General features: G+C 37.5%; 1 protein-coding gene across 2 annotated transcripts in view; it reads right to left on the minus strand.

Annotated features, from left to right (window-relative positions):
• Window positions 1–24,132, minus strand: part of OXCT1 (3-oxoacid CoA-transferase 1) — a 149,898-nt gene that overhangs the window by 96,472 nt on the left and 29,294 nt on the right.

Genomic DNA, 24,132 nt, shown 5'->3' on the forward strand with positions numbered 1-24,132 from the left:
GTACAAGTAAGGGGATGCACAATCAGTTTTACTGCTGGCACCACTTGGTTCAGGTTTTTCTAACTCACTGAATTACAGCATCTAGTCATCACTGGGAAAACAGGGCAAATCTTAATTTTGGTGTTAAATTAAATAATTCAAACTTAAAGCTCTTGGAATTTTAAATCATTCTGACCCTTGAGAGGAGTGTGGCTGTGCAGCCAGGGTCTCTTGGCATGCAGCTGCAACTTCTGCCCTTTTTTCTATAAATAATTAGAAAAACCAAACAGCACTAGAGATAAGACCCCCTTAAGATCACTACCCTTCTTCATGGAGTAATAAACTAACCTTCCTTGAGTCAAATCATTACAACATATTATCTAGTCTCATATGGAAAATGTTGTAGTACTGCTAGAATTTCTGTGCCTCTATCAGTGAAAACTTTTCAATATTGGCATGCTAACCCCATTTGTTTATAGAGTGTCTCCTGCGTGGCTACCCTCAGACCGTACTCAAACTCTACACTTAATCATATCTTCTGAATCTCATTATTTATGGCTGACAGTAGCCATCATTCAGACAATGACTGAAATCTACCATGAGTAAAGCTGATCAAGGTCCCAAATCCAAAATATCTTCCTGGCATATAAACTCATCCCCAAAACTCAACACCATATTTGAAAAGTCTTAATTTTTCAAATATGGTGATCAAATATGATGATTAAAAGAGTAGGAATGGTTGATAATGAACAGCAATTTATTGATGTCAATATTTAGTAAGGGACATTTTAGCCCATATAATTCTAATGCCATGTATTTCACTGAGCTTTCCTATGGATAAAAAAAATAAGACAGTATGATAAACAAAGTACTGGATTTGAAGTCAGAAGACATAGATTTGTGGTTTCAGCCCTAACATCATCTAATACTACGTTCTTACATGAATCACCTAAAGTCATTTCACCTTTAAAATGAAAAAGTTGAACTGTAAATCAAGTCTAATATTCTTCCCAGCACTTGCATGATCGTTAAGTCTATACTAGTTCCTAGATATTCTATTATAAGACCATAAAGTATGCACATTATTGTGTAGTATCTTTCTAACTATTCTGGATATTGAACACTCTAGATTAACGTCATTTTACTGGACATATCGGTTAAATGAAAAACATGATTTTAATTCCATGCCACGCAGCATATCTTCAATACCCCTCTGTACTTGTGTACTTGCTATATCCATCCTTTTCTTACCAAACAGGCTGTTGAATTTACAAGGCCAGTTTATTTGCCAATTTATTACTTTATAACCCTTTGTATAACTAGGTAACTACCATATGGCTTGTTTTGCTTTTGCAGAGTAATAAAAGCTTACTGAATGAGACACACTATACCAGCCAATACTAAAAGGCACACCTTGAGATAAAATGATCTCAGAGAAGTCAGAGGAAACTAGTCACAGTAATAAGGAAGGGAGTTACAGAACAGTTGGTGGCACATTATCAAGACTCTCAATGCAGGACTGACAATGGCCTCAAATATAAAACCATCAGGAAGAACCACTGAACACAAGGCATTTTTGCTTTCTTAGACCATGGCAGGATAATGATGTCAATCAAGTAAAATACATAGAACATTTCTAAGCCTGCGAAGTGTTGTGTATGTTTTGAACCTGCTGACTCAGTGACTTAAATATCATTTAATGAGCAGCTATTATGTCCCAGGCATTGTGTTACATACTGGGACTACTGAGATGAGTAAGACAAGGTCCTACAAGGTGCTCACAGTTTCATGGAGAAGACAGGTAACCAGAGAATCACAATAAAACATGAAAATAAGTGCAATAATAGAGGGAACATTCCACTGACCAGGCAGAAAATCAGCCACAAAAAGAGGGAGAACATTCTAGGCAGTAGGATTGTCAAGGGCAAAGGGTAGGGAAGGATGTGATCTCATGAGAGAATGTGAGGATGTGTTATTTGTCAAAGGACCTAGGGTACACTGGAAATAAAAGCATTGCATCAGAAGTCCAAAATTTTATTCTGTGGAATGAGGAACCTAATTTTGGAAAAGCTATCAGAAATGGTAAGAGCTAACTGAACAAAAAAGGAAATATGATGTCCTTTACACTTCAAAAAATTCTCAAGAGAGTTCACTTTAGTTAATGCTGCTGGGACAGTTTCTACTGATTATTGTGGCTTCTCGCCAGAAAAAAATTTAACACATTGGCAATTACCTTTTCTCGCTTTTATTAATTTTTGGTTGTGCACCTGGATTTTCAAGGGGCCTAGTAAAAGGCCATATTTGCATATGTTCTAATATTAGGAGACTGCCAGATGCTACATGCTCAAACTATACTAATACATGAAAATAATCTGTTTGTAAGACAAAAACTAACAAAAGGGGTCAATGAATCACATTTATCACTTTTTCCCACATTTCTTACAAAATCATTTATATAAGCCATGACTTTAAGATGCCTTCTTTCAGTTTTGTCCTTTAACCAGAAAGATTTGAAGAGTGACTCCTTTAAAAAAAAAAAAAAAAGAAGAAAGAAAGAAAAGAAAGAAAAAAAGCAACTAATTTTTCAAATGAAACAATCTTGCATAAGCCCTAATTATCACTTCAGTATTTGTAGACTAGATCTATATTTGAAGTTGGAAAAAAATACCATTTTTTGACAAGATCTCTGGAAGGAGTGAGGAAAGCCACTATTATTTTTAATCAGAGTGACTCTCAAATCATAAGTTATATTTTTAACACAAACATGAAATAAATTGATAAGTAGGTCACAAGTTGTTAAACCAAAAGAGAGCAAAATTAGGAAAAGGAATCCATGTCATTCTTTGTATGAAGATAATTTTTTTTAGGAGAACATCCCCTGAGTTTGTATCAGTGACAGTGTACCTTATTTAATAACCTTTCAAGAGGGAGTATCATAAAGATTCTAAAACCATTAATATGTTAGAAATGCCCTCTGGCTCTTCCTTTTTTGGCAGGTGGGGGACGGAGCTTCACTCTTGTTGCCCAGGCTGGAGTGCAGTGACGGGATCTCAGCTCACTGCAACCTCTGCCTCCCAGGTTCAAGCAATTCTCCTGCCTCAGCCTCTCGAATAGCTGGGATTACAGGCACACGCCACCACAACGATTAATTTTTGTATTTTTAGTAGAGGCAGGGTTTCACCACATTGGCCAGGCTGGTCTCGAACTCCTGACCTCAGGTGATCCGACTGCCTCAGCCTCCCAAAGTGCTGGGATTACAAGCTTGAGCCTTTTTTTGTTTTTCCCTAACATAATCTATGTCCTCATTAGCAACGAGATTATTTTGTGAGAAATCACGACTGTAAGTTTTAGAAGGTTATCTCAAAACAGTGAATCAACAGCACTTGACTCACACCTTATTTTATGAAGGGGCTCTGTGGGTATAGCTGCTGGCCATGGTTACCTTCTCTCTGGGAATCTTATCCATCTTTACTTCCACAACTGGTTACTGCTCTAGGTTCAAAATGTTCTTCCTTTTCTAGTCTACTAACTATAGGCAATCAAGTTCTTGTCCTGGGTCAAGCAGCCAGGAGGATTCTCCAGGAAGCTGGGTTCTAATCTAGAGTGCCTGGCTCCAGAGCACACATATCAACCATACCCTGTACCTTTTCTTCCCTCTCACACAACTCCTCAACTAAGTGGGAGGTTTAAGAACACTTGGGAATAAAATACTAGTGACATTCCCATTAAAATAAGACACAAAATCACAAAAGAAATAGTCAATAAATATATGGAAAATATTTCATGTCTCGGCCGGGCGCGGTGGCTCAAGCCTGTAATCCCAGCACTTTGGGAGGCCGAGGCGGGCGGATCACGAGGTCAGGAGATCGAGACCATCCTGGCTAACACGGTGAAACCCCGTCTCTACTAAAAATACAAAAAAAGAAATTAGCCGGGCGTGGTGGCGGGCGCCTGTAGTCCCAGCTACTCCGGAGGCTGAGGCAGGAGAATGGCGTGAACCCGGGAGGCGGAGCTTGCAGTGAGCCGAGATCGCGCCACTGCACTCCAGTCTGGGCGACAGAGCGAGACTCCGTCTCAAAAAAAAAAAAAAAAAAAAAAAAAAAAAAAAAAAAAAAAATATTTCATGTCTCTTGTCAAAGATATCCAGTTAAAACTATAGGGTGGCATTTTTCACCTAGCAAGTTATCAAGTGTTTAAAGTACAACATCCATGTTGTTGAGAGTAGTTCCAAATGATAGTTTTACATATCACTGAGGGGTTATAACTGAAGTTATCTTTCTAGAGAATAATTTAGCAATACTTTCCAAAACCTTAAAATGTTGATGCTCATATAAAGAAAACTACCTCTAGAAATGTGGTCAAATAATCAGACATGCACAAAAACAATATTCACTAAAGCATTAATAGTGAAAGATGGAAAATATGAAAGTCCAACAATAGAATTGTTGATATGTTTTACTATTAAAATATCTTCCTTTAGGGATTAGTGAGCTGCAAAATCATGCTTAATGTTTTATGTAATGAAATATACATTATACTAAAATGGTCCCTATTTTATAAAAAGAAACATTATGTATGAACAGGAATTAAAGAAAATCAAGCCAAGACACTTCCATGTTTTCTCTCAAGTCTCTTTGTTCCATGCAGAAAGTGTCTCCCCATCCCATTATGGCCCATCCTCACCCAAATGTCAATCAAGATGGCAAGTGTAAAATGCCTTAAGTCTTCTCCTTCCTTCACAAATGACCTTATTTTTCTTGTTTATCTGCATAAACAAGGCCAAGAAGTGGAGAGGGGTTGCATGGGGTTAGTGCCATAAACTCTCAGCAAACCACCATCAGGATCCCACAGCAACCACTATCTTTATTATTGAATTGGTCACTCACTGCTCTATGTACAACTTATTTTCAGGTTAGTCTTATCTCAACTAGATTGTAAGATGCTCTGAAACAATCACAGTGTCTTATGTAGCAAATCCTTAACATTTGTATACCTAATAGCCATGTTGTTGGCTACATCCCCAAGCAACTCTGAAGGTAGCAATTTGTAGTTTTGGTAAGCTAGAAACTTCACTCGATATGCAGCTGAAATGGACTTCAAAGACAATTACCTGTCTCCCACATTTAACCAAAGAATTATTTTTATCTACACAGGGACACACATGCAGTCACTTCCTGAAGAAAACATTGCCTCTTTATGAAAGTCAGTACACAGTGCCAATAAAGTGGTTCTTAGATGTTTAGGAAAAATACAAGAAATGAAATATAAAATTCAACAATGGCTCAGAATCAGAGCATGAACAAGTCTATCATATATTCTACATGGAAACAAAAATAGGCAATTTATTAATCTTTCAGGAAGCATTCCAACCAACATAGTGGTTTAATTCCAAGGAGTGTAATTGATAGATTATTTGGTAAGAGTTTGTTTAGTTTTATAAGAAAACACCAAACTGCAAAGGAAGTTGTACAGCATTTTGCATTCTCACCAGCAATGATTGAGAGTGCCTGTGGTTTTACCTCCTCATCAGCATTTGGTTATTAGTGTTCTGACTTTTAGCCATTCTAATAGGTGAGTAATAGTATCTCACTTAGGTTTGCAATTCCCTAATGATATGACGTTAAGCATCTTCTCATATGCTTATTTGCCATTTGTGTATCTTCTCTAGTAAGGTGCCTGTTCAGATTTTACCTATTTTGTGATAGGGTGATTTTCTTATTGTTGAGTTTTAATTGTTTTTGTATATATTTGACACCAGTCTTTTATATGATACATGTTCCAAATATATTCTCCCAAACCACAGTTTGCCATTTTATTCCCTGTACAGTGCCTTCTACAGAGCAGTGGTTTTAAATTTTAATGAAGTCCAACCTATCAGGTGTGTTTTCTCTCATGGATCATGTTTTTATCTTAAAAAGCATGGCCACTTTTTCCTTGTTATTTCCTATGAGTTTTCTATTTTACACTTTACATTTAGGTCTTTACTCCTTCTTGAGTTAGTTTTGTCAGGTATTTTAATAGAATTTAAATAAGAAATTGAGAACCAAAAAGGCAAAAAAGCACGCAGGTGACACGATCTAGTAACTGCAGGAGGAACAAAGAGAAGTAAATGGAACTGGTGCTGGGGCCAGGGGTTTCTGAGAGCTGGGATCCAGACCCCTAAGGGGAGTCACAGGAAGCAGCCAGTACTGGTACTTCTGAAGCTCATGAGGCTAGTTCTGCAGTAGCAGTTTGGGAGTTGGGGGGAGACCAGATATAAGAACTGCCACACCATAAACATTAAGAATTGTTCTGTTTTTGTGAATAACTGACCTTTTTATCATTATGCACCACCCCTCTTTATCCCTAATAGTTTTCCTTGCTTTGAAGTCTACTTTGTCTGAAGTTAATATAATTGCTCCAACTTTTGTTTTGTTTTCTTTTGAGACAGTTTCACTCTTTTGCCTAGGCTGGAGTTCAATGATCTTGGCTCACTGCAACCTCCGCCTCCCGGGTTCAAGCGATTCTCCTGACTCAGCCTCCCAAGTAGCTGGGATTACAGGCATGTGCCACCATGCCTGGCTAATTTTTTTTATTTTTAGTAGAGACAGGGTTTCGCCATGTTCATCAGGCTGCTCTCGAACTCCAGTCCGCCTGCCTTGGCCTCCCAAAGTGCTAGGATTACAGGTCTGAGCCATTGTGCCCAGCCTAATTGCTCCAGCTTTCTTTTGATTAATGTTAGAATAATTTTTTCCATCCATCTCTTTACTTGTAATTTGTGTCTACATATTAAAGTGGATTTCTTGTAGACAACATATAGCTGAGTCTTGTTTTTAATCCACTTTGAGTCTTAATTGTTTGGTATATTTAGACCAGTAATGTTCAAATTATTTAGTTGGATTAATATCTACCATATTTACTACTATCCTCATCATGGTCCTTGTTCTTTATTCTTTTTGCCCTCCACTCTTTTCTGCATTCTTTAGTTTTACTTAACCTTTTTCATATAATTCTTTTTCTGCCTTTTTTGTTACACTTGAGTTTGCAATATATATTTACAATTAATCCAAGTCCTCTTTCAAATAACACTATATCACACTATATTACTTCACAAGTAGTGCAAATATCTTAAAACATGGTATCCCCAGCACTTGTCTCTTATAACATTGCAATCATTCATTTCATTTGAAGGCCGGCCTTGTTAACGCTCTGGGTATATTTCAAAATGTCCACTTTTCCCTACTCCCCTTGCCAGAAGCACAAGGAAATTTTCCTTTAGTCTTCACCAAAACTCTGGTAGGGATCCTAGAGGTAAAACTCACAGAAATATGAAGCCCCTCCCAAGACCAGACCACTCTGGGATCTAACTCTCAAACTTGTCCACATGAGCCTCCAACAATTCATCAATTATAGTTTGAGTTTTTCTACCCCAGGACAGGTTCCCATGGAGATTTCTGCTACTAGGCTTCTGCTCCAGTAAGTTGTGATTCTCCATATTAGCCCGTCTCTCTCCAATTTGGGGGGTAGTGGTTTGCCCTGTGACTTTAATCCTCTGATGGATCTAAGAAGAATTGTAGATTTTTCAGTTTATTCAGCATTTTTCTTATTGTGAGAATGGGTGTGGCAACTTTCCATCTCCTTGCATGTTTGACCTGAAATTGGAAGTGGTTATTTTTTAAATAATCATTACCAGTAGTTATTACATAGAATCCTAAAGTTTCTATTTTGAATTCAAACAACTATATAATACTATCTACCTCATTTTCAATTGGGGGGAAAAAATTATATCTTCCTAAATGTGAAGGTTCTCATTTTACAGCTTTTAGGAGATTATCCTATTTCATATGCTCTAAAAGGTTAACATTACTGAACAATTCTTAATTTTGCATTTATGAAAGTATTAACATTATTCTGGGGCTACACTAAGTTAACTGAAAAATTCAGTCAACGAAAGGTCTATGAACCTGCAAGTAAGGAGACTGTAAATTAGATAAAATTGTTAACATTGCAAAGCATAATGTAAAATGCACCTCAAAATATACCAAACATCATTTGTTTTTGCTTCAGAACATAAGCTTTAGAGGCACAAAGAAGTGTTTAGATCTTAACTCTTCCCCCTACCACTTCTTAAAGTCTTTCCTTATCCTTATTTGTTCTTCTATAAAATATAGACAATAAAACTGACCTCACTGGGTTACTATAAAGTGCTTTGCATGTAAGTGCATGGTATAAACAGAAGTTGTCGCTATTCTTGTTTTCATAATTATTAGGTTATATATCTCCTTCAACTGATATTACCACTATTGAAAATATGTCAATTATAGCATCTACCACACTCTATGTAGAGCACACCTTAGCTATATAGAGTCTACTTGGACCATTTCACTGCCCCTATTTCCTGGGAATGAATTACATTAAGAAAGTTTTCCATTCCGTTTTCCTATCTCCTTATAAAACCTAGTCCTCAATCTACATATAAAATATTACCTTGTACATTAAAAACACAAACCACAGAGGAAAAATAAGTGAAAACACTTTGAGTGCAAACATATTCAGATGCCAAGAGCACTGAACAAAAAACTATAAATAAAACAGCAGCTAAAATACTTTTTATAGCAGAAGCTGAGTTATAAAAATGTCTTTCAGATTCTACTTAATACTACTTTTATTTCTAAAGGTCTAATTCCAATTCTAAGAAGCCAATTCAAGATGAATGAGTTTTGTAAATTCCTCAGAGGAATTTAAATTACACCAAAACTTTCAAACTCATTCTTAATCTCATAGCTTTTTATAGTTAACCTGTATTCATCTGAGTTTGGTAGTAACGACGAATTTTTCTTGAGTTTTGTCTGTGTCGGCAAAGCTTTTCCAAAATTTAAAGTGAAATTCAAAACTGAAAGAAACTTTTTCACAATACATGGCAAAACTTGTATCCTTTTCTGCAATTATTAAGGAAACTAAAATAGATTCCTTAAATGAATGACCCAGATCCTTTTCACAGAAGGCACAGAAAAGGTAGCAGGTTCTTCACATTCCAGTTTAACTTTCCTCAGGTGGGATTTGTATTTAGAATTCTGAAGAACCCAAATGTGTTACTCAGTGGCAGAAACAATGTATATTATCATTAAACTTCAAAAGCTGAATCAGAGAGAAGGTGACCTATACTTTTGGACACGAGTGGCTGAAGAATCTGAATGTGGACTTTGTTACTCAGTGGCAGAAACACTGTATTATCATTAAACTTGAAAAAGCTGAATCAGAGAAGGTAACCTCTAGTCTTAGACATGAGTGAACTTGATTTCTTCATGGAATAAACCACAGAGCAGAAGACCATTACATTCTAACAGTTAAATAATCCTTAGCTCCTAGTCTTAGGAACTATTAATTGTTTTAAACTGTTCCATCCAAAAACAAAAAGATGTTTTCATAATTCTATAAAAATTCAATAAGGCAAAGCTATCATAAGGAAGAAAAGAAAATACTTCCTTCCACATAACTTACATTTTGAACCTTAAGTCCCTCTGTGTTCACGGAGTGGTATGCCCACAGGTGAACAGAAAGCATCAATATCTGAGGCCCTCTTTATTTATGCCCCCAAAAGAACAACAACAGATGTGACTTTCGTTCAAAAGAAGTCAAATAGCTCTTGCCTCCTCTCTCATCGCATGATCTCTTTGTGCACACCCACTCCTCCTCCGATTTAGGCCACGAGTGGAAGCAGCATGAGGCACTCACCATACACAGCTGCCCAGTCTTGGACTTTCTACCCACTAAAATCATGAGCTAAGTAAACTTTTCTTTATTAAAGAATAAAAAAGTCAAGTGGTTATTCAGCATGAGCAAGTTTTAAGCAGAAAATAACTTTACTCTTCATCCCAAACCAAAATATGTGAATCTTTTGAGCCAAAGTATAAAAAGAGATAAAATGGGTCATTAACTAATGCTCCATACTTCAAATACAAAGGCAGAGAGAGGTCATCAATTTGAGGGTGTACAACTCAAACTAATGAAGTGACAGATTTATAAGAACCTTCCTCTCTTGAAGGTGTCCATAATATTCCCCTCAAGAGTCATTATAGTTTTTGCTTGATGTAAGGTATCAGCATGTTTAAGTTGATTTTACGGACTTCAGATACTGGCTAGTTTTCTGAAGGATTTAAGCTAACAATATTTTTAAAACAAAATTTAGTTTTTTGATCATGCACTAAGATTTTAGGAATTGGAGGCATTATGGAATTTTCATTTTCTTAGATCAAGAACTTTGGAAGACAGGGAAAGGATACAGAGGATATGCCTTGCCAGCTGCCATTTATAATGTAGTTCAATAGTCATCATCACTGGGTCAATGAAAACAACAGTCATCTAGGGTTTATTAATCAAAGCAGCAGGAGGGATTAAGGTGAGAATGTAGCACTTCAAAGCTTTGAAAACACACTGAAATCTCTATCCCACTGATGCTCAAAATAAACCCATGAAATGAGCAAACAACAGAGGCTGTAAGGAAGCCGAGATTCTAAAGTCATTTGTCTAAGGTTGCAAAAGTAGTGAGAAGCAAATCTTAATCTCAGATTCTGTTAAAAAAAAAAACAAAAAAAAAAAACAAAAAAAAAAAAAAACAGAAAGAAAGAAAAAAAGAAAGAAAAGAAAAAAGATAAGACTCCTCAGGATTAGTCCCAGAGCTTCTTTCCCTACATGATCTTTTCCATTCCATAACCCTAACTCAAGTATTTGTGAATTATCCCCAAATGTGTAACTACCTTCCCGACCTCCACTCTGACCACTACACATAACATATCCATCTGCACCTGTGTCACTACCAATTGAATGCCTAAGAAGCCAATCAGTCCTAAGCGAGCTCTTGATTCATTCCCCAACAGGTTCATTCAAGGTTTCTCATCTCAGTAAGTGATATATCATTGCTCAAGCCAAGCGTAGGAGTAATTTTAATTTCTACCTTTCCTCTATCCAGGCTCTCCACATCTCAGGCATGGGCATGTTGGATAGATTCCTCTCCCAACATACTGTATCTCTTAATTCTATCCTTCTCTCCACCACTCAAGTCCAAGCCACCAACAAGCTCTCACCCAGATCACACTGGTCTCCTCATTGGTCTGCCCCTTTGTGCCTCTAAAGTCTGTTCTACATACAACATGCAAGCTAAAATTATGACCTTTCCAAATGCACTTAAAATCCAAGCTCCTACAAATGCCTATATACCTACCTACATTCAGATTTTTATAATTCCTCTTTATACATATCCTGAAATAAAGCCTCAATATTGTCAGAGCAACCAGAAAGTCACAGAGGGACTCAGGACTTAAGTCAGGTCTTCTAAGTGTCCTTTTCATGAAGCCATTCAACTGCCTAGCTTTCTAGTCCAAGAAATTTATCGACATCAGTTTTCTCACTTACAATATTGTAACAAAACTGCATCTCCTCCAACTTCACCTGGTGATTAGAGGATCTGATGAGCTATTATACGTGAAAGTGATTTGAAAAGCCCAAAGCATTATGCAAAGTAATATCAAACACATGGTACTTCAGAAATGGTGCTCAAGTGTGAACTTCTGAACACTGTTTATAAGAAAGGGGAGTTAAGTGAATCGAGCTAAATAATTGACTTGCCACTCATCACTAACCTTGGCTGCTTCAATCCTTTTCTGCTGCGTAAGAGGACTGGTGCAAGACAAGAAAGCACATTGCTACCCTGGTTAAACTTCCTGATTTGAGGCTTTACCTTACCAACAAATAAGAAATAAATAAGTCTTACAAAAGTGTTTCTGACCAAAAAGAAAACAGAGAGTTACAAGGCAGTTTAGAAAGCTGGTGGGGGGAAAAAAAATAATCAGTCTCACCATCCTCAAAGTCTCTCCATCACTGCCTTCCTCCTCCTAAGATGCTGATGATACAGATGAAAAATCAGATATATAAGGCTCTCCCAAACCCCAAGAACACAGCATGACTTCAACCCTGGACTATTTCTGTAGCTCTTGGAAACTCTGCCAGCCAGCAGAAGCTACAGCCACGTGCTGGACACTAGTCAGGCTGGAGGAGATTCCACCCATTATCCTGGTTAGTGACATTCATCTGGCTGTGCATTTTTTGTTTGTTTGTTTCATTTTGTTTTTGAGATGGAGTTTTCCTCTTGTTGCCCAGGCTGGAGTGCACTGGCAAAAATCTCTCACTGTAATCTCTGCCTCCCAGGTTCAAGCAATTCTCCTGCCTCAGCCTCCCGAGTAGCTGGAATTACAGGCGCCTGCCACCATGCCCCGCTATTTTTTTTTTCTTTTGCATTTTTAGTAGAGACGAGGTTTCACCATGTTGGCCAGGATGGCCAGGCTGGTCTCAAACTCCTGACCTCAGGTGATCCACCCTCCTAGGCCTCCCAAAGTGCTAGGATTACAAGCATGAGCCACTGCACATGGCCTGGCTGTACATTTCTATACATGAGAAACTGGCCCTCAAGTATAAGTCAAATAATCAAGAAAAAGGCAAGTGCTTCTAATAAAATGAGTCCATCAATATGTAATTACATCATATTAATGTCAGATCTATTGACAGAAGCATTGTGCTGTTAAAAGATGGTAGCAACTGGAGCTGGATATACAAATTGCTTGCACAAGATCTTCCCTTCATAGATGCCCCAAAACCAGTCCCACAAAATTGCAGTCATTTCTCGGCATCTATACAAATTCACATTATTCTAATTAATTTTCTATTCATTGTCTTCAAACCAGCTATTTCAGTTCTACTTAAGTATGTTGGTCCTTTAAGAAATACTGAGTGACTTAATATGTTCAGACTACAGAAATAGAAGTTATGCTGTAAATGAAGGGTCTGCACACTTTTTTCTGTGAAAGATTAAATAATATTTTAGGCTTTGCAGGGTACACACTGTTATATACTTTTTTTAAAAAATGGTCTTTTCAAGATATAAAAATATTCTTAGCTCTTGGACTGTACAAAAACAGGCCATGGACTATATTTTGTCAATCCTTGTAAGTAGTAACTGTGAACCAATATTACAGAGGGAAAAAAATGTTCTATACAACATGAATCATCCTCTCATTTAATACAAACCACATTAGTTCAACAGGCTCTCCTGATGTCCTGAATTAGGAAGTTCTATATTAGAGAAGGATGAGGAATATGCCCTATTTTTCATGAGGCAAAAAAATTCCAAAAAATTCCACCCAGATATTTCTCTCTTAAGTGGTCAAGGATAAAAGATGTTCAACAAGGACTATGAAGCATCACTTATAATGTGTATATTTATAACATTTAAAAGCCTGGATTTACATAATACAGGTTAATAAAAAATTTGAGGCCTGAAAAACTATAACTAAAGACAAAAAGCCAAAAATAGCTAGGATAAAATTCACCGCTCCATCAAGAAAGGGGAATATATTATTTAAATGACTTTCTTTTAGGATCTCTATACAAACTATAAAAAATAGCTCCAAAATTTTGTAAGGATAATGGCATATAAATGACTTGCTGTAATTGGTATTTTTACCCCACAATGCAATGAAGTCCATTGTACTTGAGATAATGGAACTCTCTCACATAGCTGCAGCATTGTTACCAAGCAACAAGAAATAAAATGTCAAGATTAGCACTTTGTTTAATACATTTTTATCACCAATAAACTATTTCTATTCTGCTATTCTTCTGGGTGTAAAAGGTCATTAAGCTAAGAATTATATTTATTTGTTAATATACAAGCGTATGTAAAATAATGCAGTAAGTTAATACTAGGCATTCATTCAAGTCCATATTTTTATATTTATTGCTTCCTTGGTAGAAACAGCAAATATTAACATAACAGTAATTCTATTAGGTTATTTTGCCAAACTACTCAACTACAATATGTCTTCATTGAGTACATCTTCATTAGCATCCAAATATTTTCAAACCAACCTAGCATTTCATGAAAACTCAAGGAAACAAATGAATTGTCTTTAAATACTGCTTATGTTAGGATATTATATTTTCTTTTTTTTTTTTTTTTTTTTGAGACGGAGTCTTGCTCTGTCGCCCAGGCTGGAGTGCAGTGGCCGGATCTCAGCTCACTGCAAGCTCTGCCTCCCAGGTTCACGCCATTCTCCTGCCTCAGCCTCCCGAGTAGCTGGGACTACAGGCGCCCGCCACCTCGCCTGGCTAGTTTTTTGTATTTTTAGTAGAGACGGGGTTTCATCATGTTAGCCAGGATGGTCTCGATCTCCTGACCTCGTGATCCGCCCGTCTCGGCCTCCCAAAGTGCTGGGATTACAGGCTTGAGCCACCGCGCCCGGCTAGGATATTATATTTTCAAAGCATTCTATACCTGGCTAAATATGTGGCACAGAATTTACAGATATCTTTAAGAATGATTTAGTAATCAATTTTAAAAAGTCTAAAAGCACAAGTAAAATATATAACCGAAAAACAATAAGGAAAATAAATATAAGTTGAAGATTTTATATAATTTACCATGTCTAAAAAATCAACCTGTGTAAAATGATACCCATCATTCACCACATCCATCCCAAAAGTTAACACTTAGGAAGGTGATAGTATTCTGCTGAAGGACTAAGGATTCTTCAGGGAGGGTTGGTGGAAGGAAGGTATTTCTTTTTTCCATATTGTATCAAACAGACACCTTATTTTTTTTCTCTTAAAAGAACTTGTGTCAAGTGTTCAACTCAACTGGCCCATGTGAGTAGATTCAAGAAGATTAGGAACAGTTTTTTGCTAACCTCATTCTACGTAGCTACCTGAAATAGAGAGCTTTAACCAGGTAAATTCTAAAGAGCAGCAAAGAGCATGTAGCATAGTAAGTTCACACAGTGAATGCCAAATTTGACATTTCAGCCAAGTTCTCACAAATATGCCTCCATATGTCAGAGATATTTATGTGTGAATGTATTTCACACAGGAATGAGCCTGTGTATGGATGTGTGTGTTCTTGAAATGGAATCTAATGACGTTTTTCAACATGGTGAGAAGTCTTTGTCTTATATGGACAGAAGCTTCATTTTTCTTCCTACCCCAACTTTCTTTTTATTGCCTCTTGAAAAATTATGAGTTCTACTGCTTTTAAAACTGTATCATTAGGGATTAGCAGTCTAAAGAATAACAAAAATTTAAGAGGGAAGGAATTATGCTTACTCCTTAGGCATTTTCATTTCTCTAAAGCAGGAAGCAAGATGGCCCAAATCTCTAAAACACTGATACATTAATTGGCCTGCTTAATAATGAAAATTAAATGTTCATAGGATCCACTTTAGTGCTTAAGTCACCTGGTTAAAATCCACTGTGTTCCCACCTTCTATTGTAAAGTAAAACAACCAGCTTGATTACTTCTAAGATAATGTATGATGAATTATTAACACAAAGCTCTCCAAACAGGGCCAGAGTCACAAATACCAGGAGGCTCCAATGTCAAAAGTCACAAAGTCTTTGAAAAAGATACTGCCATTACTCTCGAGAAAGTTAATTCTTGAGACTCCACACCCTACGACCATACAATGAAAATAGTTTGTCATCCCTGTTCTCCAAACCCACCACGGATGCTCTTGCCTCAGGCCTCTGCACATACTACTCATTTGGCCTTAAAAGGCTCCACCATCAGTTAGCTGCAAATCTAGCTTCCTCACTCTCTTGAGGTCTTTACTCAGAAGTCATCTTACCAAGGCCTTTCACTGTACCACCCTAAGTTTCAGTTTCTTTCCCTGACATTTCAGGCACCTTTTCACGCTTTGTTTTTCCTCCCTTAACACTTAGCAATATCAAATATACTACAAATTTTACTTATTATTCATCCTATTATCAACATAGACCATCAGAACGTAAACTCCATCATGAGAGCAGTGAATTTTGTTTTGTTCACTGCTATATTTCCAGAACCTATAAAAATATCTAGTACACTAGAATTTGAATATCAGTGAACTTTCCTTAAACTATCTTTGCACTGTAGTATCTGGTACTTGCCTCAAATCAATTAGAGGAGGGAGAAGGCAAAGAGATGGGGATGTGAATGGGGCAGGAGTGACCATGGGTTGATAGTCATTGGAGCTAAGGTGTTGGGCTCATGAAGGTACATTATACTCCTCTGGTTACTATTGTATATGTTCATTATCCTCCAAAATAAACATTTAAAATGAAAATTTGTGTTATCAGTTACACTGCAATCTTTACCTTTCCTCATTCACCAACCAGAAACACTACATGTCTGCTTGGCAGGACGGCAGACACACCCATGATCTTTTCCTCTGATCAGTCTCCTAAAAAGAGATAGAGAGGTGGTGGAGCAAGATGGTGGAAATGAAGCCATTTGTCCACGCCTCAGGAGTACCAAATTTTAACAACTATCTGTACACAGAAAAGCACCATCACAAGAACCAAAAATCAGACAGCATTTGGGGAACTCACAGCTCTGAAGGTGAGAACGCACACCTGGCTGGCTTCACCACCTGTTTATTGTAGAGCCCCAGGGCCTTGAGTTAAAATAGGTGGTAGTCAGGTAGTAGTTACAGTAGGCCTTGGGCAAAACCCAGTGCTTTAGGCCTGACCCAGCACAGTCCCAGTAGTGGTGGCCATAGGGGTGTGTTTGACTAACCACACCCCCAGTTCCAGGGGGTTCAGCACAGAGAGAGAGAGAGAGAGAGAGTCCACTTGTTTGGAAGAAAGTAAGGGAAAAGAACAGCAGTCTCTACTGGTAACCCAGAAAATTCTTCTGGATATTAACTAAGGCCATCAAGACAATACCTCATACAAGTTTACAAAAACCACAGCAATTATGATTGGAGCCCAAGTCCCTCTGAATACCTAGAAAGCTTCCCAAGGAAAGGCATTAACAAGACAAGACTGCAAAGACTACAATAAATACCTAACCCTTTAATGCCCAAACACCAACAAACATCTATAGGCCTCAAGACAATCTCGGGAAGCATGACCTCACCAAACAAAATAAGGCACCAGGGACCAATACTGGGGAAACAGAGATATGTGACCTTTCAGACAGAATTCAAAATAGTTGTTTTGAGGAAATGCAAAGAAATCCAAGATAACAAAGAAAGAATTCAGAATCCTATCAGATAAATTTAACAGATTGAAATAATTTAAAAGAATCAAGCAGAAATTCTACATTTGAAAAATGCAACTGACATACTGCTGAATGCATCAGAGTCTCTTAAATAGCAGAACTGATCAAGCAGAAGAAAATCACTAAGCTTGAAGACAGGTTTTTTGAAAATACAGTCAGAGGAGACAAAAGAAAAATAAAGAACAATGAAGCACACCTACAATATGCAGAAAATAGTCTCGAATGGGCCAATACTAAGAGTTACTGGCCTTAAAGAAGAGGTAGAGAAAGAGATAGGAGTAAAAGGTTTATTCAAAGGGATAACAAAATTTCCCAAACCTAGAGAAAGATAAACATTCAAGTACAAGAAGGTTATAGAACACCAAGCAAATTTAACCCAAGGAAGACTACCTCCAAAGCTACCTTTTGGGAGTTAATCAAACTTCCAAAAAAGTAAGAGAAAAGAAGAAAAGTAAGAGAAAAGGAGAAAAGAAACAACAGACAACAGAGCTCAAATATGTCTGGCAACCGACTTTTCAGTGGAAACATTACAAACCAGGAGAAAGGAGCATGACATATTTAAAGGACTGAAGGAAAGAAACTTTTGCCCTAGAATAGTACATATGGCAAAATATCCTTCAAACATGGAGGAAAAATAAAGAACTTCCAAGACAACCAAAATGGGAGGGATTTCATCAACTCCAGACCTGTCCTACAAAAAGTGATAGAGGAAGTTCTTTGATCTGGGAAAAAAAAAAAGGATGTTAATGAGCAAAAGAGAAATCATCTGAAGATACAAAACTCACTGGTAATAATAAGCACACATAAAAACACAGGATATTATTAATATAACATTGTAACTGTGGTGTGTAAACACTCTTAAGCATAAAGACTAAATAAAGAACCAATTAGAATAACTACAATAACTTCAAGACATAGCACAATAAGAAATTAAGAGAAACAAAAAATTAAAAAGCATAGGGATGAAGTAAAAGCGTAGAGTTTTGGCTGGACACAGTGGCTCATGCCTGTAATCCCTGCACTTTGGGAGGCCGAGGTGGGTGGATCACCTGAGGTCGGGAGTTCGAGACCAGCTGGCCAACATGATGAAACCCTGTCTCTACTAAAAATACAAAAAAATTAGTGGTGGCGCACCTGTAATCCCAGCTACTCAGGAGGTTGAGGCAGGAAAATCGCTTGAACCCAGGAGGCAGAGGTTGCAGTGAGCCGAGATCTTGCCACTGCACTCCAGCCTGGGCAAGAACGGCAAAATTCTGTCTCAAGAAGAAAAAAAAAAGCGTAGTTTGTATTAGTTTTCTTTTTGCTCATTTGTTTATGCAATTAATGTTAAGTTTTCATCAGTTTAAAATACTGGGTTATAAGACAGTCTTTTCAAGTTTCATGCCAACATCAAATAAAAAAAAACACAACAGACACATAAAAAATAAAAAGCAAGAAATCAAAGCACCCCAGAGAAAAATCACCTTCACTAGAAGGAAGACAGGAAGGAAGGAAAGAAAGAAGACCACAAAACAACCATAAAACAAAAAAACAAAATGGCAAGAATAAGTCCCTACTTATCAATAATAACATTGACTGTAAATGGACTAAATTCTCCAATAAGACACAGTAGCTGAATGGATGAAAAAAATAAGACCCAGTGGTCTGTTGTCTACAAGTGACATGCTTCACCTATAAAGATACACAGAGATCAAAAATAAAGGGATGGAAAAATATATCCCATGCCAATGGAAACCCCCAAAAAACAAAACAAAACAAAACAGGAGTAGCTATACTTATATCAGACAAAATAGATTTCAAGAGAAAAACTGTAAGAAGAGACAAAGAAGCTTATTATATAATGATAAAGGGGTCAATTCAGCAAGAGGATACAATGATTAATGCACCCAACACTGGGACAGCCAGATACATAGAGCAAGTATTATTAGAGCTAAAGAGAGACAGATTAAAATACAACAGCTGGAGACTTCCACACCCCATTTTCAGCTTTCTCGGGAAGAAAATTTCTCGGGAAGAAAATTCAGAGACATAGGACTTAATCTGCACTATAGAATGAACCTAATAGAGATCTATAGAACATTTCATCAGATAAAAATTACTAAGAGGAAAATTTATAGCTATAAGTGCCTGCATCAAAAAAGAAAAAGAAATAACCTAATGATGTAACTTAAAGAACTAGAAAAGAGCAAACCAAACCCAAAACTAGTAAAAGAAATTCAGATCAGAGCAGAAATAAATTTGAAATGAAGAAAATACAAAAGAACAATGAAACAAAAAGTTGGTATTTTGAGAAGATAAACAAAATTGGCAAACCTTTAGCCAGACTAACAAAGGTGGGGGTGGGGGTGGAGGTGAAGACCCAAATAAAATGAGACATGAAAAAGGGGACATTACTACTGGTAAGAAATTCAAAGAATCATTAGTGGCTACTAGGAGCAACTATATGCCAATAAATTGGAAAATCTAGAAGAAATGAATAAATTCCTAGCCATATATAACCTATCAAGATTGAACCAGAAAGAAATTAAAAATCTGAACAGCCCAATAATCATAAATATATACACCTACTATATACCCACAAAAATTTAAAAATTTTAAAACGATGCCACATGCCAGGCACTGGTACAGAACACAGAAGACGCAGCTCCCTGAAGCCTGGCTCTTATAAATATAGGTCTTAGGATATCACTTTTGAAAATAATTTTCTATATGTCCATTAACCTCTAACTCTTAGATGGGTTCACCGATATTCAGTTTATATTGTACTTCATAAACCACACAGGCTATAGTAAATATTTGTGTGCACCAAATATCGTATCATCTAAACAATTCTTTTACAGGCAAACATACCATAATATAAATACAATAAAAGTAAGTATATTTATGTCATGATAAATATACTTATTTTGACTGAAAGCTGAAGTTAACTAAAATAGTTGAAAGAGCCTTGGGTAAACCTTTGCTGTCTTGTAAACTAGCCACGGCACAAGCCTGACAGCACAAAGAAATCCACAGCAGCGAGGTTATTTCAGTCACAGGCAGCCTCAGCAGCTTCAGTGGCTGAGTCAGACAACCTTTTCTGACAGCACGTGCATGCCAGGCTGCTTGCAGGAGACAAAGCATCAACAGTTTCCTGAGTGAAGCACTCTCATCCCTCCCCATTGGTTTTCTATTATAGGCTCCTTCAAAAAAAAATAGAAATAGGTCATTTCCAGAGAAACTTGGATGGTAGCTTATGCACACAGAAGACTAGCAGGGGGGCTCATACGGAGTTGAAAGCTGAACACAATAACAGGATTCCTCCTGAGAAACAGCCCAATTAGTTCCCTTTGGAAGACTCAAGAGTCCTTGCTACTCCTTGTCATACACATGGAAGGCAACACCCAAGAGTCATTCCCTGGCTGGTTTTGCACTTGAACTTGTAAAGCTTATCAGGGAAGACTTCACCCTCAAAGAGAGGGAGGTCCAGAAATAACACTGTCTGGACTGAAAAGAGAAACATCTCTCTGGCATGTGTGGCAATATGTGCCCATGTGCACTATTTTTCCCAAGTAGCTACCCAGGTCTATAAGAAGGGTAGGAAGATACAGCCAGCATCAACTGTGTCACAGCTTTGTGGGGAAGCATGCAAATAGCTGCACATTTAAATAAATATGAATGTAATGTTCATATTGGTTTTGTTAAAAACACACATAAGTGATCACCTCTATGGTTTTATACAACTCATAAGTTTGTCTAGAAAAGTGGTCCAACGTTTTTGGCTGGTACTAGGGATCAGTTTTGTGGAAGACACTTTTTCCACAGACGGAGGTTGGGCGGGGGCATGGTTTTGGGATGAAACTGTTCCACCTCAGATCATCAGGCGTTAGATTCTCATAAGGGCGAGCAACCTAGATCCCTCACATGCACAGTTCATAATAGGGTTCCCACTCCTATGAGAATCTAATGCCAGGGCTGATCTAACAGGAGGCAGAGCTCAGGCAGTAATGTTCACTCACCCACCACTCATCTCCTGCTCTGCAGCCCAGTTCCTGTACAGGTCCATGGCCTGAGGGTTGGGGGCCCTTGGTCTAGAACACATCTGAAAAAAAACTTTGCCAAAAAGGACTAATGTTTCCCTTTTGCAGAGTCTAGAAATAAACATACTTATTTACTTCTCGATGTAAAACACTTGCTGTAAATTATATAATTTAAAAATTATAAACAGAAAAGCAAGAGGTATGTTCCTTTGCCACCCTGCTTCCAAATCCAAAACAAATTTAAGATGCCTAAGGGAATCATTATTAGTACTTTAAATATTTATAGTTCTATCTTCCCTAAAACTCAAGTCAAAACTCAAATCACCAGGGAGAAGAAAGGTTGAGAATATACAGCACTGTGGAGTGTGAAGATGCTGGCATAGAGCTTTAAGAGACAAGCTCTAATCCAGATTCTACAATTCAAAAGAAAGAAGATGAGCTAAGAGTTTTTTATTTAAGAAAAAAAAAAAGACGCCATTGACTATGTTATATAGGGTGTAGTCACGCTGGTTATGCCTCCCACTGCTTAAGATACTGTAGTACTAAAACAGACATTCAGTCACCACATTTAGAGAAATACGTAAAAAGCTTAAAGGTCAAAGAGGCTAGACAACAGAATGAAAAGAGTTCAAGAGAAAGACTGAATGAATGCACGAGGCCACTGAACACAGGATGATGCCTTTCTCAAAGACATCTCTAAGGTAGACGGTACTGGAAGAAAAAAAAAAAAAGACTACAACTGAAATAATTGTCAAGGAAGGTCTGGGACAGAAAAATAAGCTGGGGAAAAAAAAAAAAAAACCTCCTTATTTGCTTGTATCTAATAGTTAGCATTCAAATGGGCTACTTCTGGAGATATCTTCCAAGAGTTTAAAGCACCCATTGATAGATAATATGGAAGCATTTCATAACATAATGGAAAAGAGTAGACACCCTGGAATCAGTTTCTCTGTGGGTCTATCCTGGTTCCACCTAAGCTGTGGGATATGGGGTATATAACTTAACTTCTCTATGCCTTTAAGTCATCACCTCTAAAATAAAGATAATTATTATTCCTATCTCATAAGACTATTGTGAGAATTTAAAATAATGCACATAAGGAATACGGTAGTGACTGACACATAGTAAATGCTTGAATAGTAGCTAACATTATTAGCATTTTGCATGCAGAAGAATATGCAGTTAACTTAATGATCTCTGAAGATTCCTCTTAAATGTTGCACTTTAGAGACTAGCTCATAATCATCCATCCCACTATGACCCCCATAAAAGAAAGCAAGATAGGGCTTGAAAAGTCATAGAAACCTGGAGGCCAGTGCAGGGGGCTAGAGGTCCAGGGTACTCACTGGACTCAAAATACAAGTCACAAAGCCAAATCAGACTTCATATCAGAAAATGCCCAATCTAGGCACTAACTCCAATTCTAAATTATTTTCCACTTTCGAGAGCACAGTTCTTACAATTCAATCTATGGTCATGTTTCTACTATGTATACTATATGTTTCTACTATGAACAGGTGTCAGGGGTAGGTTTACAATAATCCTATAGTCCAAAGAGCTGCTTTGCTTATGTTCCTGAACTAGTATAACAGATTATTCTTGATCCTTCTAATCCAGCTTTGTCCAATAAAACTTCCTGCAATGATAATGTTTACTTGTGCTGATCAATACAGTAATCACTAGCCACATGTAGCTTTACTTGATATGGGACTATTATAAATGTAAATTCAATTTCTCAGTCAATTTTTTTTTTTTTTTTTTTGAGACAGGGTCTCACTCTGTGGCCCAGTCTGGAGCACAGTGGCACAGTCACAGCTCACTGCAGCCTTGACCTCCTGGACTCAGGCGATCCTCACACCTCAGCTCCCGGGTAGCTGGGACTCACGCACATGCCACCACATCTGGCTAATTTTTTGTAATTTTTTGTAGACACAGGGTTTCACCATGTTGCCCTCCAACATCTGGGCTCAAGCGATCCACCTGCCTCAGCCTTCCAAAGTGCTGGGATAACAGGTCTGAGCCACCATGCCATAATTTTAATTTTACAAGTCACATGTGGCTAGTGGCTACCATACTGGAAAGTGTAGTGAATTAGGAGTGGTTGCCCACATCACTGTATTGAAAGAGACCCTAATGTGTGTCTTGGCCTACCAGGAAAGCATTCTGTGATCCATCAGAGATGTCTGTTCCAGGACACAGAAGGGCAGGCTTTATTACATTTGTAGGCTCAGTTAAAGCATTTTCTCTCTTTAGGCCAAAAGAGTCTCTCTTTCCTAATACCTACAATGATTCTTCAACACAAGGTTATTTTCTGCTCTTGTAAGAAATGAGATGAACTGAAAAGAATCAGATTATAACAGGAAAAATTTTAAAAAGAACTTCACCCAGGATAATGCATAATGCCCCTCTGTACTCTGGGAAGAAATACTGGTTTCTGACAGTTTTACAGAAATACAGGAAGTCAACAGGGTATAAAAATATTGATTATTTTAAGCTATGCTGTAGGTCTTTTTTCAGTAACACTAAAGTTGTGTGCCACAGACAGGTCATTAAGATGGATGAATAAATTAAAGACAGGTTACACAGAAAGTGTAAGCCACATTATCCATTTTAAAGGCAGAAAATGTAAAGCCATTGCAAAAGGAACCCCCATGTGTCGGTTGAAAGTAACATATACCTCAGCACTTTAAAAATAGCACACTTCTTTTTCCAAGAAAGGAACAAAACTCTAACATTTGATTGTTTCAAAATACACTGTACTGACTTCATGAAACATTACCTTAAACTTGTATAAATGAATCAAAAGATACCACATACAACACCTGCCATCAGGAGAAAAATCACTAAGGAACCTATGTATTTTCAATTCCAGATCCCAATAGGGGTCCTATAAAGTCCTCCCAAGGAAAAACTATCTCAAACTCCCACAAAATTCGGTTCCAAGTTGATCCTCAAGGCCTCAAGTTGAGAACCATCTGAAGTCTTCTTTGAGGTTCAATATATTACAACCAAAATGGCACAGTTTTGGTATAAGCCCCTGTTTCTGCCCTGGATCCTTAAGCCTGGGAA

This window comes from Macaca mulatta, chromosome 6, assembly GCF_049350105.2.
Source record: "Macaca mulatta isolate MMU2019108-1 chromosome 6, T2T-MMU8v2.0, whole genome shotgun sequence".
Classification (NCBI taxonomy): domain Eukaryota; kingdom Metazoa; phylum Chordata; class Mammalia; order Primates; family Cercopithecidae; genus Macaca; species Macaca mulatta.